Raw genomic sequence first — 16,109 nt, 5'->3', positions numbered from 1 at the left:
CCAGAGTATTATTTAAGATCTATGTATCTGAAAACCCTTCCCCTGCTCCCCACTCCCTTTCTGGATGTTTCTGTAGACCATCACAACTACAGACAACTACTACATTCCATAACCTCAGCCAAGAAACAATTTCTTTTCTGTGATGATTGACACTTCAGACATATAATAATTTAGTAATTTTGAATCAAACTCAAGCAACATTAGGAGGTTGCTCATGGTATGTAAAGCTTTTTGATGCTTTAACAGGTAAATTTTTTTAAATTGTGCCAGTGTTACCAGATGACTTCTAAGGTTACTCAAATACCTGGAAACACACAAACCTTCTGACAGGCTTTCAGTACATTTAATGTTTTGAGCTGTGCCTCCAGACACATTTGGAAAAAATAATACAGCAGTCTTTCAGAGTGTGACAAAACATGCTAAAAAATATGATTTTGCACACCTAATCCTAACTCCTATCTTATAATTGTTAGTTGAGCACCATCCTAAAACAGAAGTAAATGAACTTGTGAAATAATTTACTGAAATGTAGCACAAATTAGTGTGTATTATTGTTCATGGATTTCCTTTAATAAGAAGGAACTATACACATAGATTGGTGATTAAAAGAAGTAAAAATAAATGGGTAAAGACTTCTCAAGTGAGACTCATGGTGTCTGGTCCGTTTTCTTTTGATTCACTTGGATTATTTCACATGCAGACAAAGCAGCATTACACAACCTTAGTATGCTAGTAGTAACTCTGAGGTAGAGTCCCTCCAGGGGAGGGACTGCCAGGAAAGCAATCATTAAAAATTAAAAATACGGTAAAAAATAAAAAGAACTCGATAAACATCCATGAGCATGCAGAGGAGGCAGACCTAGAAAATGCTTTATTTGCATTAAATATAATGTTGTCTTTGCATATGCCCATGCAAGAATATTTTATTATCATACTTCTAATGGATTTGACAGTTTCAGGAAGAAATATGAATAATAGCAGCCAGTTTCAAGACAGAAATATGCCCAACACAATCTGGAAAACTAGTTGGATTTCAAGGGATGTTTTCAACCTCCCCAGTATAGAATTTCTTTTTGCTCTTCTCAGATTCAACTTTTCCAGTACATGAAAAAAAATTATCTGCAGGGGATGATTTCTCCCTCATTTATTAAAATCCATAAATCTTTAGAGATTATAATTTTTCTCACTGTCTACTGCATTAAACTTTACCCCCAAAAGAATCTTGTTGAAAATATTTATCTTCCTGCACGATTTCTGTAAGTGGATTAAAAAGCCATCTAGTAAAGGACAATGCCAACCTTTTGTAAGGAGACAAAACTATTTTGCTTTAGGGGAAAAAACAGATTTAAAGAGGTATAAAAAAATGCAAAATCAAAGAAAATAATCACCCTACATTTGGCATTGCATTTTTTTTCAATTGCAGCAATATAGAATTTTATCAGGCTTTTAAATTGCATTTCACCAGAAGAAATTTAGAAACAATAAAATACTTATTTTAAAGGCCTTTTTCATGGGCATCTTGAAGTATTTTAGGAGGCATATATAGCATGAGGTTGACCCATCTCTGGGTCAGGTATGTTACCTCACCCCCTCCCATGCATTCCTCTCATCTATTCAATGGCATTGGAAGTTGGTAATTTTCTCTCACTGTTGTATAGTCCTTGTCCCAAGTCCTTCTGCACTCCCTAGCAGGGATCTGTGACTGCTGTTCTGAGGGAAGCACTGCCCCTATGCAGAACTGCAGCAGCATGACCAGACCACAGCACTCAGCTGCCAGGGATACCTTCCTACATATGTTAGTAGACATAATTGTTAAAGTCACATGTCTATTATCTCATGCTGATTTAAAAATCAGTGAAGGAATTCTGGTGGCTCCCTGGTATTTGTAACAAGTTCAGCCAGCAATCTTTGCTCATCAGGCTGGCCAGTTCTCAGTCTGTAACTATCATTGAATGCTTTTTCCATGGTCTGCCTCTATAAGTTATTAGGGGAAAATATATTGTTTATTCTTATGCTTCAATTCAACCATTTTAGATGGACAAATTTGAACTGCCATCAACAGATTCTTTTCAACCTTGCTTAGAGGCTGTAATGCCTTCCTCCATTTAATAGGTTTGGGAAGTAATCTAACAGTTCCAATAGTGTAAGCTAGAAAGGGCCAGAAGGATGTAAGAGAATTCCTCTATGGGACATTGAAGAAAAATTGTAAGACAGCCTCAGGAAATGCAAAAGGGGTTATTTATTTCAAGCTGCTCAGTTCTCGTTGGTAATAAAGTTTAATGGCTCCACCATTGAGCTCTGTGCACTTACTTTCTTCATAAAGTAAGTCTAGTCAGCCAGGGTTGAAAGCAGGTTTCAATGAAAACACTGGTATGTTCTGACACACTGTATATATAGATTTCTCCTTTCACTGACAGTTTCTTTTTAAGAATATCGCTTTTCCCAGACTTTATGATGGCCCTGTTTAAAAAAAACACAAACATTTGCATGCACAAGGGTAACACATCTGCTTATCTTCAGATGCATGTTAAGCATGCAACTCACAGATCCTGCACTTTGGAAACAAGTCAGTATGCTGCAGTATGTGGCAGAAGAAAGGGGGGCAGGGGGGAAGGAAGAAAGGTAAAACGTAGTCTATTTAGCACATCTGAAAATGAGCTCAAGCTCTTTCTAGTTCCAGCAGCTGCCTATAATGGAAAAAATGAAGACTGGCCGTTGCCAAAGAAGTGGGCAGTAAGAAGTAACAGATGTGAAATTTCAGCAACATCATTGGCTGGGTCAGTTTCACAGACGGCTTGAGAGCCAGGGTCCCTGTTGGGCTGCAGCATTCTCAGAGGCACACTTGCCTTTTCTGCTGCTGAACTGTTGTTCCTCCTGCTTAGCTGAACCTCACCCATGAATGCGACTGATGGGAAACATTAATGTCCTCACAGGCATGTGTAAAGGCTCCTTGATTAAAGTTAGTCACTACGTTTTCCAAAATCATATTAATATTTCATGTCTCTCTTCTTCAGTCCTGTTCACCCCTTTTTTTGTTTCATGGAAACTTATGGTGAGTGGGGAAGAAAAGGCAGGTCTTCAACACAAGATCTTATTACACGAGGCTCACAAAGAAAGCGAGATCAAAGAAAACAATCTAATCTGTTGTATACATTTTTAAGAGAAAGGGTAGTGAGTGAAAAATGCTCTCAAAGAGTCAACTCCAATTACACAAGTGGTTTTCAAGGACAAATCAAGTTTCTTGACAGAGTTTAAGGGGAAATTATGAATATAAGGTCTATAGAAACCATTACATCAAGAGCAGCCCCTGTCACACAATTTGCAAGGTTAAGTGGACTTTAGTTTAAATGAAAATGAAATAAAAGCTAATATTTAGACATCAGAAATATGCCTTGAAATTGTAATGTGGATAACAAAGATAACTGTTACTTTAGGAAAAAAAAATTTAAAAGTTGTATTGAAAATTTAAAAGAAAAAAATACGCCCAGTGAAGAACACCTAGTATCAGCAACTAACACCATTAGAATTGTAGCTGGGCCATTACATCTACTGCAAGACACTCTTCTGTTGTTGTTCAAAATATGGTTATAAAATACAGCTCTTAATAAGCCTAGGTTTCCATGCTATGTCTCATCTGGTATATTTATTACCTGTTGCTGAAAGAAATAGTATCACTCTCCCCACATACTTCCAGCAGCTTATTGTGTCTTTGTCCCTTTTGTTGCATCTAGTAATTTCTCAACTACAGGACAAGCCAGACCAGCATAGTTTCTTGATTTAGTTTTCCTTCCCAGGCAGTTAGGGTTGTTTTTTTTTCTGAATCAGCTGCTTACCTTGAACTCACCTTGGGACTGGGGGCTGATGCAAGAGAGGGAAAGAAAAGGCTGAAGTATCCCTTTTGGCATCAGCCTGCAGTTGCACAAGACCAAATGCAATATTAAACCATGCTCTGGAAAGTATTACTAGCTTTCTTCTTGCAGAATAAATATTCAAGTGTCTTCAGGATTCCACATAATACAATGAGTTTCTGGGAGCTAATGAGAAACTCTGCAAGGAAAAATTGTAGTGCTATAACAAATGAAGACTCCACAGGGCACCAAAGCACAGTGACATGAACTAAGGCTCAATACGTGGACAAAAGGCCTTGCAATCAGCAAGGCGAGTAAGAAATTCATCACCTTTCCTAATATCACTTAGCATGTTAGTAACAGAGGCAGAAATCAAATGCAGGAGTCAGGATGGGCAGCTCTATGCACTACATCACAATTCTTCCTGTAGCAGCAATTGCTATTTCCTCACTGCCTGTGGTATGGCATCTCCATGTCAAGAACCACACTAGGTTCCAGAAATAATAATATGAAAATGAACCATTGTATTTGCTACTCCATAAGCAAATTATCAGTTAAATGTGGTTTACAACAGCTGAAAGTTCCCAGTGCCTTCTGAGGGAAAGAACTTGAAACCACAATATTTTTCTGACTCAGTAACATGTCCTTTCCCCCCTCTAATGACAGACAAAAGGAAAGAAAATTGAAAAAAATCCACTATTCTTTCTGTTTCTATTAAATGGAAATGAGGTGCAATTTGGGATTAGTACTTTTAGATCATCCTAAAGTTCTGCAAAGAAGGAGTAAACCAAGATGAACTATATGAAAAATACAAAAGAAGGCAAAGCAGAGACACAGGAAGAAGATGGTTCAAAGAGGAAAAGCAGTATATCTTCCTGTTTAATCTGGCTATTAATAAATCCAAATAAATACAGCAACACTGGTCACATCTCTATTTCTTGCTTCTAGAAGTAAAAACCCACTCTGTCTCTGTGCTGTTATGTACATAGTATAAAACTGTATTGATACAAACAGAACCATATATCCCAAACCAAACACAAATCCCTAAAATCAATTCCCTCTCTCCCTGTCTCTTCTGCTGTTAACTATGTGAATTTAAGACACAGAGATAAACCCTTTACTCACTTCAAAACTATCAACACGTTTTCTATTTCAGGCTTGAGATACAGCAGGACTTAATCAGAAACACAAAATATAATTCCTGAACTCACAAAATGCCCTCACATGGCAAACTTCAGCACACAGATGACAGTTAGAACATCTTGAGCAAACCACAGCTTTTCTTCCTGTGATGGTTATCACATCACATCACAAGGAAAGACCTGAAGAAAGACTGCTTGCTTTCCTTCATCTCGATTTCTCCCAGTTGTTGCCAAGGCAAAAGCCCACCAAGAATCTTATCTAGGAAAGTTAGGTAAGTGTATTAACTGAAGAGGAACAGGACTAGCTAGTCAAAATATCTATTTTCATGTAATACAGAAGAATATATGCCACATCAGCTGGCAGGTTCCAGAGCACCTGCCATGACAAAGTCCACGGTCCAAGAACTGCACCTTTGTATCAATCTCTGTCAAAAATACCAGCAAGTAGCTGCTGAAACTTCATCTATTAGAAGAGAGGATCAAACCTTCACATCTCCAATGATCTCATGATCAGGCATCAGAATTCTGAGGCCAACACTCCCCAAGCACATTACACGTGCTGTTTTCCAGAGATGTCCAGCATCTAGCACAGCACCTACTTTTATTGAGTCATTTCACTGGAGTGTGGATTACCATCAGCTGTGATGTGAGGTCTTGGAAGGCTCTCAGCACCCTTGCACTAAGCAATCACTTCTTGGCTAATATTATATGGAAAACAAAAATAATTGGTGCTTTCTTGCATAATACAACTTCAGAGTCTATCCACCATGTTGTTGAAAAGGCATTATAAGCTTCTATCTTACTTATATTGCACAAAAAAGGAGCATACACAAGGAACTATGTGTACTCTTGAAAGAGTAAGCAAAATATCAAATTTTTTTAAGACATCAGCAGAAGGTAATTTGATCCTTCAAAGTTTTATCTTTGTTGTTTATTTATTGCTTGCAGTTACAATATTATTAATTATTTTGCTACAACTGAAGATTTTAATGCAAATAAGTGCTTAACTATTTTTAAATGTTTCCCCAAGACAAATTATGCAATGTCCTTGAATAAAATGCAGACAACTCAACTTTGCCGTGGTCTAGTGAGAGACAATATTATTTACATATTTTGTGATGAAGAAAAAGTTATAATTTCAATTTTCTTTTTAAGATGTTAGATCTTCACAGAGCTAATCTTGTCAATTATACAGTTTTATCATCACCACTACTCTTCACCTTGTACACTGGCTTCCCACATGCTGCTGCTAACAGTCGCTCAAGTTGTTTTTTAAGTTTGGTTATTAGTGCACATGTTAGTGTTTCTGCTCTGTTGTTAAATGTCATAGGACTCCCCCCTTAGCTGCTCTGAGGCACATTATTATAAAGTAAGTAATATTATCTGTAACACTACTCAAAAAGCTGTTCTAATTTAATAAGAGTTTCTCTAGTTCTTAAGTATCATGTTCTAAAACAACATAAAACTTGAAAAAAAGAATAACTGTATTTTTTGTTGAATAAAAATATATGAACTGTCTATAATGCTTTCAATCCATCTGTGCACTGATGATAACATGGATACAGCAGTTTAGTCCTGATAATTGTCAGGCAGTGGAGGACGGGAGCACAGGGGCAAATTAAAATGTAGGCAACAAAGAATTATCCAGAACTAACTGACAAACTTTAAATTCACTTATCTACTTTTTCTAGTAAAGTACTAGAAATAGAGAGGACATAGTAAATATAGACCGACATGAATGTAAATATTCTAACCTGATAGATTCCTTCAAAGCTGTAACTAAATGCTAAGTTTTGAACTGAAGAATAACCATACTCTTCAGAGGCCTTTAAAGCAAAAAAATAATAAAAAGCAAGGTAAAGGTTTCTCACTTCATTGGTCACCAAAGTCAACAGGACATGGAACAAAATACATGGGTTCTAAACACTTGCTGCCAACAGCACTGAAATCAAACAAAATTCCTTAAATATGAAATATTTCATGTAAATTTGCTCTGCCATGGAAATCAGAGAACTAGAAACATTACATTATTCCAAATAACTATCTCTTGGCAAAAAAATGCAGTTGCTTTTTGGAAGTATTATTTTACTCTTCTTCCATTTGCCTTCTTCTATTTTCCCAGGTAGCCAGTGACAGGACAAGAGGAAATGGCTTCAAACTGCACCAAGGGAAGGTTCAGGTTGGACATTAGGAAGGATTTTTTTCAATTAAAAAGGTGGTTAAGCATTGGAACGGGTTCCACAGGGACGTGGTAGTGTCACAATCCCTGGGAGTGTTCAAGAAACAACTGGATGTGGCACTTTGTGTCCTCAGCTGATGTGGTGGTGTTTGGTCCAGGGTTGGACTCAATGATCTTGGAGGTTTTTTCCAGTCTTAATGATTCTATAATTCTCTTCTGTTCTACAATTTAAGTACAAGTACCACTGATTTTATCTGTGCATTTATAAGGCTCTCTTTGACAGCCTACACCTACAGATAGGGAAGTGAAAATAATATATTTATAAAAAGATTACAAAATTTACTTTTTAAAGTATTTGAAATCCTTAAAGTTCTTCCTTAGATCCTTCCTAGAGCACTCTTCTCTAGTCAAAATGATAAGTATTTGGCACACTCAGTGCAAAGAACCAGCAATAAGCATAGGGGATCAGGAAAATAATTTAACTTTACAAAGGACACCATAGTTTGCAGAGGGGGAGTTAAAAACTACAAATAAAGTTTGCAGTTTAAATAAAGAAAAAATTATAATCTTGTCTTATAATTGCCAAATGTATAAAATTGCATTATTCTGAAAAGCCATTTCAGGTACCATTATTTTAATACAATGGGTCAAGTTACTACTTCAGTAAGTACAGGTTGAACTGTTACTTGAAAATATTTTCAAAATCAGGGTGATATGAGGAGAGGCTTCACTTATCAAGAACAGCCAATGAGACTGCCTCCTCTCCTCCTTCTTAAAATTTCTGCTTAAAAAAGTTGTCTGAATGCTCTGAACAGGAACTTGGTATTCAGAAGAAAATATTCAAAAGGTATAAACTACTGAATATCTTTCATCCTTCATACAGTAGTAAAACTTCAGAGTCAGACAGCATGTGAAAACACAGAAAATATAATTGGAATTTCATTTACTCACCACTGTTCCAATTCCTTAGGTCTTAGTTAACCACTTCAGATGCCTGGCAATACCTAGAGAAATAATTGATGTAAAATGTAAGAAAGGTACAGAGCCAAAAATATCAAAACAATATTCATGATTAGTATTGGTGGTTGGAATGGTAAAAACATTGCTTGTAAGAGATTATATGCACATGGGTAACATTTTACTACCAGGTCACTTCTGCTTGGCTTGAAACACAGCATTCTTCTACACATCACTCCAGCCATGAAGGCACTAAGACAAAATACAAACTCCAGTTTTCAGGAGAGTAGACTTCAGACTCTTCAGGGATCTGTTTGGTGAGGTAACCATGGAATAAAGCCCTGGATGGGAGAAAGGCACAAGGATATTCAAGGATCACCTCCTCCAGGCTCAGGGGCGATGCATCCCAACAATAATGAAGTCAGGCAGAAATGCCAGGCCTGCATGGATGAACAAGGAGCTTGTGGACAGACACAAACCAAAAGGCAGAAGCAAGGACAGGGAGGAATACAGACAGAATGTCTGAGAAGCCAGGGATAAGGCTAAGAAAGCTAAAGCCCTGATAAAATTAAACCTCACCAGAGACATCAAGGACAACAAGAAAAGCTTCAACGGGTACGTTGGTGATAAAGCAAGATTGGAAAATGTGGTCCATCTCTGGAAGGAAACAGGAGATGTTACCCAGGACATGCAGAAGGCTGAGGTACTCTCTGACTTTTTTGCCTTGGTTTTCACTGGCAAGTGCTCCAGATAATACTGCTTGAATTGCAGAAGGGGAAGAAAGACCTGGAAATACTGTAGAGGGTCCAGTGGAGGACTACAAAGATCATCACAGGATCATAGAATATCCTGAGTTGGAAGGAACCCACAAGTAGAGATCAACTCCTGGCTCTGCACGGGATAATCCCCAAAATCATTCCATATGCCTGACAGAATTGTTCTAACACTTCTTGAACTCTGTCAGGCTTGGTGCTGTGACCACTTCCCTGGGGAGCCTCTTCCAGTGCCCAGCCACCCTCAGAGAGAAGAACAGAACCTTTTCCTGATATCCAGGAAACACAGCTTCAGTCTGATTTCCCATGTCATATCACTGCTCAGCAGAGAAAAGAGATCAACACTTCAGGTTGTGAGGAAGCTGTAGACTGCAGGGTTATGTTTAGGAGACTGGAGTATTTTTCTTCTGTAGGACCATCCACTACTATCCATCCTGTCCCACTGTAGGACAAGATCAAGTTTGCAACCATCCTCATGAACTGAAGGTGCACAAGTCCATGAAACCTCATAAGATGCATCCTGAGGAAACAGGCCACTGTACACCATATTTGAGAAGTTGTGGCAGTCTGGTGAAGTTCCCCCTGAAAGAGAGGAATTATAACCTCAATTTAAAAAAAAGGAGAAGACGACTACAGGCCAGTCATTCTCACCTCTGTGCCCACCAAGACAATGGAGCAGATCCTCCTGAAAACTGTGCTAAGGCACATGGAAAATAAGGAAATTACTGGTGACAGACAACACGGCTTCATAAAGGGCCAATTATGCCTGATGAATCTGGACTTCTATGATGGGATTGCAGTATCATAGATGAGGGAAGAGCAACTGATTTCATGTGCTTGGATTTATGCAAAACATCTGACACGATCCTTGTCTCTAGATTGGAGTGACATGTATTTCACAGATGGACTATTCAGTGGATAAGGAATTGGCTGGATGGTTGCAGTCAAAGAGTTGCAGTCAACAGCTCATGTCCAAGTGGAGACCAGTGCTGGTGGTGTTCCTCAGATGTTGGTTTTGGGACCACTAATGTCTAACATCTTTGTCAGGGACATGGACAGTGGGACTGAGCAAGTTGGGTGATGACACCAGGTTGTGTGTGGTCAGCACACTGGAGGGAGGGGATGACGTCCAGAGGGAACCTGACAGGCTTGAGAGGGGGGCCTGTGCAAAACTCATCAAGCTCAACAAGGCTAAGTGTAAAGGTCTTGTACATGGGTCAGGGCAATCCCAAGCACAAGAATAGTCTGGCTGGAGAGTTGATTGGGAGAAGTCCCGAGAAGAATGATCTGGGGCTGTAGGTGGGCTTTTTAAGACCTGGCATTTGAAGCCCAGAAAGCCAATTGCATCCTGGACTGCATCCAAAGCAGTGTGGCCAGAAGAGGGAAGTGGCACTGCCTATCTGCTCTGTTCTTGTGAAGCCCCACCTGCAGTGCTGCACCCAGCTCCAGTGCCCCCAGCACCAGAAGTGCACGGACCTGCTGAACTGAGCCCAGAGGAGGGCTGGAGCACACTGACTGTGAGGCTGAGTGAGCTGGAGCTCTTCAGCCTGGAGAAGAGAAGACTCTGGGGTGTTTCCTACAGGCAACCTGATCAGGAGGAGCAAGTAAAAGAGGCCTTCTCCAGACAGCTGGAAGTAGCCTCAAAGTCACAGGCCCCGGTTCTTGTGGGTACTTTAACTAACCTGACAACTGCTGGGGAAGCATCACAGCAAAGCACAAAACAGTGCGGGAGATTCCTGGAAAGCAATGATAAATGCCTGTCACAGGCAGTGGGGGGCCCCACAAGGAATTGTGAGCTGCTCAACCTCATGCTAACAAGCAGGGAAGGCCTTGCTGCAGGTGTGAAGGCTGGGGGCAGCCTTGGCTGCAGTGACAACGAGATTGTAAAATTCAGTATCAGTGAGGAGGAAGCAGGCTAGTAAGTATGATTGTAACCATGGACTTTGGGAATCTTATTGGGAGAATTCCATGAGAACAGGCTTTTCAGGAAATAGGGGTCAAAGACAGTTGGTCTTCCTCCAGGCTCAAGAAGGATGCATCCTGATGAGCAAGAAACTGGGCAAATGGAGCTAGGGATCTGCATGGATAAACAAGGAACTCCTGTCATTACTCAAGAGTAAGCAGGAAATACACAGGAGATGGAAGCAGGATCTGGCCATTTGTAGTGAATACAGGGAGGCCGTGAAAGTAAGCAGAAGTGACACAAGGAAAGCCAAGGCCCACCTGAAATTAAATCTGGCCAAGGAAGTCAAAGAAGGACTACTTCAAATATATCAATAACCATAGAAAAATAAGAATTATCTGGTCCTGTTGCTAAATGGAGGGAGGAACCCTAGTAAGAGAGAATGAAGAGGAGACAGAAGAAGACATTCCTTTGGATGTCTTCTTTGCTTCAATCTTCACTGAAAAGACCAGCCCTCAGGATTCTCTGACCCAAGAGACCAGGGTAAAGGAATACTAGAGTGAAGACTTTCCCTTGGTCAAGGAAGATAGGGGTAGAGACCACCTGGCAAACTTGACATCCACGAGTCCATACATCCAGACAGGGTGAATCTACGAGTGCTGAGAGAGCTGGCAGACACAACTGCTCAGAATGGAAGCAAGCAAACGTCAACCTAGTGTTCAATCAAGGAAAGAATAAGGACCCAGGGAACTACTAGTCAGTCAGCCTCACCTTGATCCCTAAAAAGGTGATGGAGCACCTCACTCAGAAGGCTATCCACGTTGATCAGGAATAGTCAGTATGGATTCACTCAGTTAAATCCTCCTCGACCAACCTGGCTGCCATCTTTAATGAAACCACCACGTGGATGGATGAGGGGAAAGCAGTGGATATTGTCTACTTTGACTTCAGTAGATTTCCTCAGAAAAACTCAGGGATGTGGGCTGGATGAGAGCACAGTGAGGTGGATCAAGAACTGGCTGAACAACAGATCCCAGAGGGTCACAATCAGTGGCACAGCTGAGGCCTGTCACTGGCAGTGTCCCAAGGGTTCAGTGCTGTCCTGTTTAACTTATTCAGCCATGACTTGGATGAAGGGACAGATGCCTGCTCAGCAAACTCACTGGTGATACAAAGCTGGGCAGAGTGGCCAACACCCCGAAGTGCTGGACAGGCTGAGGGAGCTGGGCCTGTTCAGCCTTGAGAAGAGACAGGTGAGAGGGGACCCCATCAATGTCTATCAGTATCTGATGGGAGGGTGTCAAGACAGTGAACCAGGCTCTTCTCAGAGGTGCCAAGCAGCAGGACAAGAGCAGATATGGGCATTACGGGCAGATACTGATGCACAGGAAATTCCACCTAAACTCCAGGAAGAGCTTCTTTACTCTGTGGCTGACTGTGCACTGGAACAGATTGCCAGAGAGGTTGTGGAATCTCCCTCCGTGGAGATAATTTATTTGCCTGGACACAATCCTGTGCCATGCGCTCCAGGATGTTCCTGCTTGAGCAGGGAGATTGGAACACAGGATCCACTGTGGTTGGTCCCTTCCAACATAACCCATTCTGTGATTCTGTGGCCTTCCAGCAGACTGCCAGTACCTGAAGAAGGGCTACAAGAAAGCAAGAGAGTGACTTGTTACAAGAGCATATAGTGAGAGAACAGGGGGTAATGGCTTTAGACTGAAAGAGGGGAGGTTTAGATTACATGTAAGGAAGAAATTCACTGTGAGGTGGTGAGGCACTGGCACAGGTTGTCCAGAGAAGTTGTGGATGCCCCATCCCTGAAGTTTCCAAGGCCAGGTTTGGATGGGCCTTTGAGAAACCTGGCCTAGCAGAGGATGTCTCTGCCCCCAACAGGGGGCTGGAACCAGATAACCTTTGAGATCCCTTCCAACCCAAACCATTCTAACATTCTGTGATCTTGTGATTCTATGAAGCAGTAACACACAAACTAAGCACGCACAAAATCACATCTTTTTCTCTTCATCTATTTTACTAACAAAGTATACCAAGATCTGAAAATACATTTAAGATTATTTGTATATTCTGTGGCAATTTATAATAACACTTTAAAATCACGTATGACTTAGGAAAAACTCCAAAAGTTCCTACATCCCTGCAATAAAAACTTGGGCACACTTCCTGAAATGGAGCTGGGGGTCTGGGCAGAAAGTGATCTGAGAAGATGAGCCAACAGTTAGCCTTGGAAACAAGAAAGGCCAAGAATATCCTGGGATATGTCTATAGGCTAAGATCCCACTAACAGGCTATTATTCACCTTCAGCCAGCACTTTCAGGAATAGGCATCTTGAACAGTTTTGTATCCCCACTACCAAAAAGCAATAAATTAAGGTGATAAAAGTAAGGTTAGGTTGATTCAGCAATACTGAAACACAGAGCTTCCCACCGTAATAGCAAATCCTGCATTTTTACATATTCATGTGGATAAGATACATAGAGAACCATACGTAAATGAACAAAGTGAGTCAGAAGGTCAGTTCACTCTTACAAAGGAGATAATTTGGCCTTGGTGAAGATGGTTTAACAACAGAAAAGCTGATACAGAACTTCCAACAAAGTGTGCTTCTGAGGACAAAGGAAAGTGCACTAGGAGAACTGCAAAGTCAAGCATAGCTTAAAATGGCCTCTGAATTCCTGGCACACAGAATATTCCTTCAGGGAAAAAAAAAAAAAAAGAAACAACGCCAAAAAAACACCAACTGACTGGACAAAGCAGCTAAGATTACTTCAACTTTTCTGTCTTAAAAACAGTTAGCATGGCAATGAAAATACAGCAGTGTTAGCAGAGGCAGAGACTATTTTCAAGAACAAAAAGGGCCAAATTGTTTTCCTTAAACTCAGGTACCAAAAAAAGCAGGATCAATTTTAAGTACATGTAAACAAACCTAATTGTCTGAATAATCCATTAGGTGGTGCTTTTAAGGAAAATGTCCTTGCTTGGAGTCTGAGCTCACGAAAAAAGAGTAGATGAGGCAGGGTAAGATAGGATCAGCCCACAGAGGAAGCTGTAGAAAAGCCTCTCTCTCACAGAGCCATCTACCTGCCAAAGGCACAGCAGTGTTCTTTCTCACGTGTGCACAAAAACTAGAAAAAACCTAAAACTTTGAAAAAAGAGGAAAGTAAGTCTTTTATTTTAAAAGTCTACTTTTTGTCACCACATTTGTGACAAAGCTAACAAGAAGAAACTCCACACACCTTCCACTACCCCATCACCACACAGGCACTCCCCTTATGCTGCAAAAGGCCAAATCCTCCCAAACAAATCAAAATGGGAAAACCACATGTATTTCACTTATCTCTCAAGAGCTCTTACAAATTTTGCAATAGCTCAGACAGATTTCTAGAACAGTTGGCAAAAATACATAAAATCTGTTTACTCCTTACTGCTCAGCTAGCTGTAAGTTTGGTTGCATCAACTCCACTCCTCCAAAAAAGGTGGAAACATTACATTGTTTAGCTCTTTTCTCATTTTCGAGGGACAAATGTCAGCACAACTAAGGGAAAAAGAGTTTCTATAACAAGCAGAGAAAATGATTTAAAGTTCTCTTATTTACAGTCAGTAGGAGAATCAAATAGACTGGACACTGCTAAGAGAACACAATGGGTTTGATAACATCCCATGTCACATACCCTGTCTTTGTACACAGTAGGAAGTGGGTATACTTAGGCTCCCCAGCACAAATACAATAAAAAAAGAACACAGATATATCAGTTGTATCTTAAAACATCCTTTTCAAGTAGCTTTTTCTTCAGATATACTACTGTGTGATACTTCCATGTATTATATAATGGCAAGTACTGAAATCAAAGAAATATTTGCTTACTTCAGGAAGGTTTGTATGACCGATTATGTCACTATGAATAGAAATAATACATTCAATGGGTTCTTTGTCTTTTGCTCTCAATGCAGAACAACATAAAATGAAATGGAAAAAAAAAGTAGTATTTCACAGGCGTCATTAAGGCTACCTTCAGAAATAACAGCAAAACAAGAAGGACAAAGTATGTTTTTTAGAGATACATTGACAGTAGGTTAAAAAAAACCCTCAAAAATAAAATCTCCCTCTAAATTAATGAGAATGCTAAACACCATAGGAAGCTAAGAGCTCAAGATACACAATATTTTTTAACATTTCTTCTCAGGCTCATTATTTTCTCTTTCACACAAACCTACAAAAGAAAAAAGTTCCAGTTTTCCTCTCTGTATTATCTACCTAATTTGTTAAATCTAGATGATCATGCTTCATACCTGTAAGTATGTAATTCAAAGCAAATTCAAAAGTCATATAGAGCAGCTTAATTTATAAGCTGTTTCAAAGAGAACAGAAGAAAAAAAATCCTTTTTCATACTACAAAAATATTTTCCCCAAATGCACCTGTCCTGAAGTTTACACTTAATAAAAGCCAGATGTACTTCTAATACACTGATCCCTGCTCTTAATGCCAGTTTTCCCACTGCACCACCTTAACCAAGAAAGCAGCACAGCACAGTTTTATATATCATTAAAATGTTTAAACCAAATAACACATTTTTATAATCCTAGCAATTCTCACAAAACTAAGCAGAATAAATACAGAAGCATTAATAGACCTGCACTGCAGATGAAAGATCACTTTTAGCCTTTTACTTAATACAGTAACACTGAGTAGTAAATGAATCAAATTACATTTCTTAAACAAGCCAGTCATTACCAAGTGAAGCAAAAATATGCAAATTTGGCTTTAGTAAAGTTATTATCTAAATTTTGTTTGGGCTTCTAAGGTTTGTTTCAGCTAAGCATAAATCTTTATTTGAAGTTAGTAACATCCAACATCACGAGCCCGATCCCACATTCACTGAAATCAGTGGGAGATCTTAGCATTATCCACGAGGATAAAAAGACATAGACTGCTTATTTTAAAGGTGGTGTAAAAGCACTTAACAAGTTCACTTCACAACATGCTTCTTGAGTGGCTCCTCTGAGTCACAGGGACTACAAAGCAAAGTGGCAAGTGCTGTTACACCACAGCCAGCGCTTCGGTCTTGCTTAGCACAACCCTCCACCAACTCCAGGCAGCCTCAGCTTTGCAGCACTACCTCTGCTAAGCACATCCAGAGCCTCCAAAATTGTTCCTTGGCTCTGTTTCAGCCATAATGCTGCTCGAGGTGGCCACCACAGAGAAGAACCAAACAAGAAGGGATTCAGAAAGCAGCTTTGCCCTGGGGCCAGCACGGCCTAACAACCTGTTGCTTGCGTGCAGATGATG

General features: G+C 40.0%; 1 protein-coding gene across 2 annotated transcripts in view; it reads right to left on the bottom strand.

The window, feature by feature from the left end:
* LHFPL2 (LHFPL tetraspan subfamily member 2) overlaps positions 1 to 16,109 on the bottom strand; it is a 120,202-nt gene that overhangs the window by 52,034 nt on the left and 52,059 nt on the right. For both annotated transcript variants that reach the window (XM_063422995.1, XM_063422994.1), the window contains one exon: positions 8,121 to 8,173. The gene's annotated coding sequence lies outside the window, so the exon portion shown is untranslated. The remainder of the gene's footprint in view (positions 1 to 8,120; positions 8,174 to 16,109) is intronic.

Source organism: Prinia subflava, chromosome Z, assembly GCF_021018805.1.
Source record: "Prinia subflava isolate CZ2003 ecotype Zambia chromosome Z, Cam_Psub_1.2, whole genome shotgun sequence".
Taxonomy (NCBI): Eukaryota; Metazoa; Chordata; class Aves; order Passeriformes; family Cisticolidae; genus Prinia; species Prinia subflava.
Note: the sequence above shows the minus strand (reverse complement) of the source record. Positions and strands in the feature narration are given on the sequence as shown.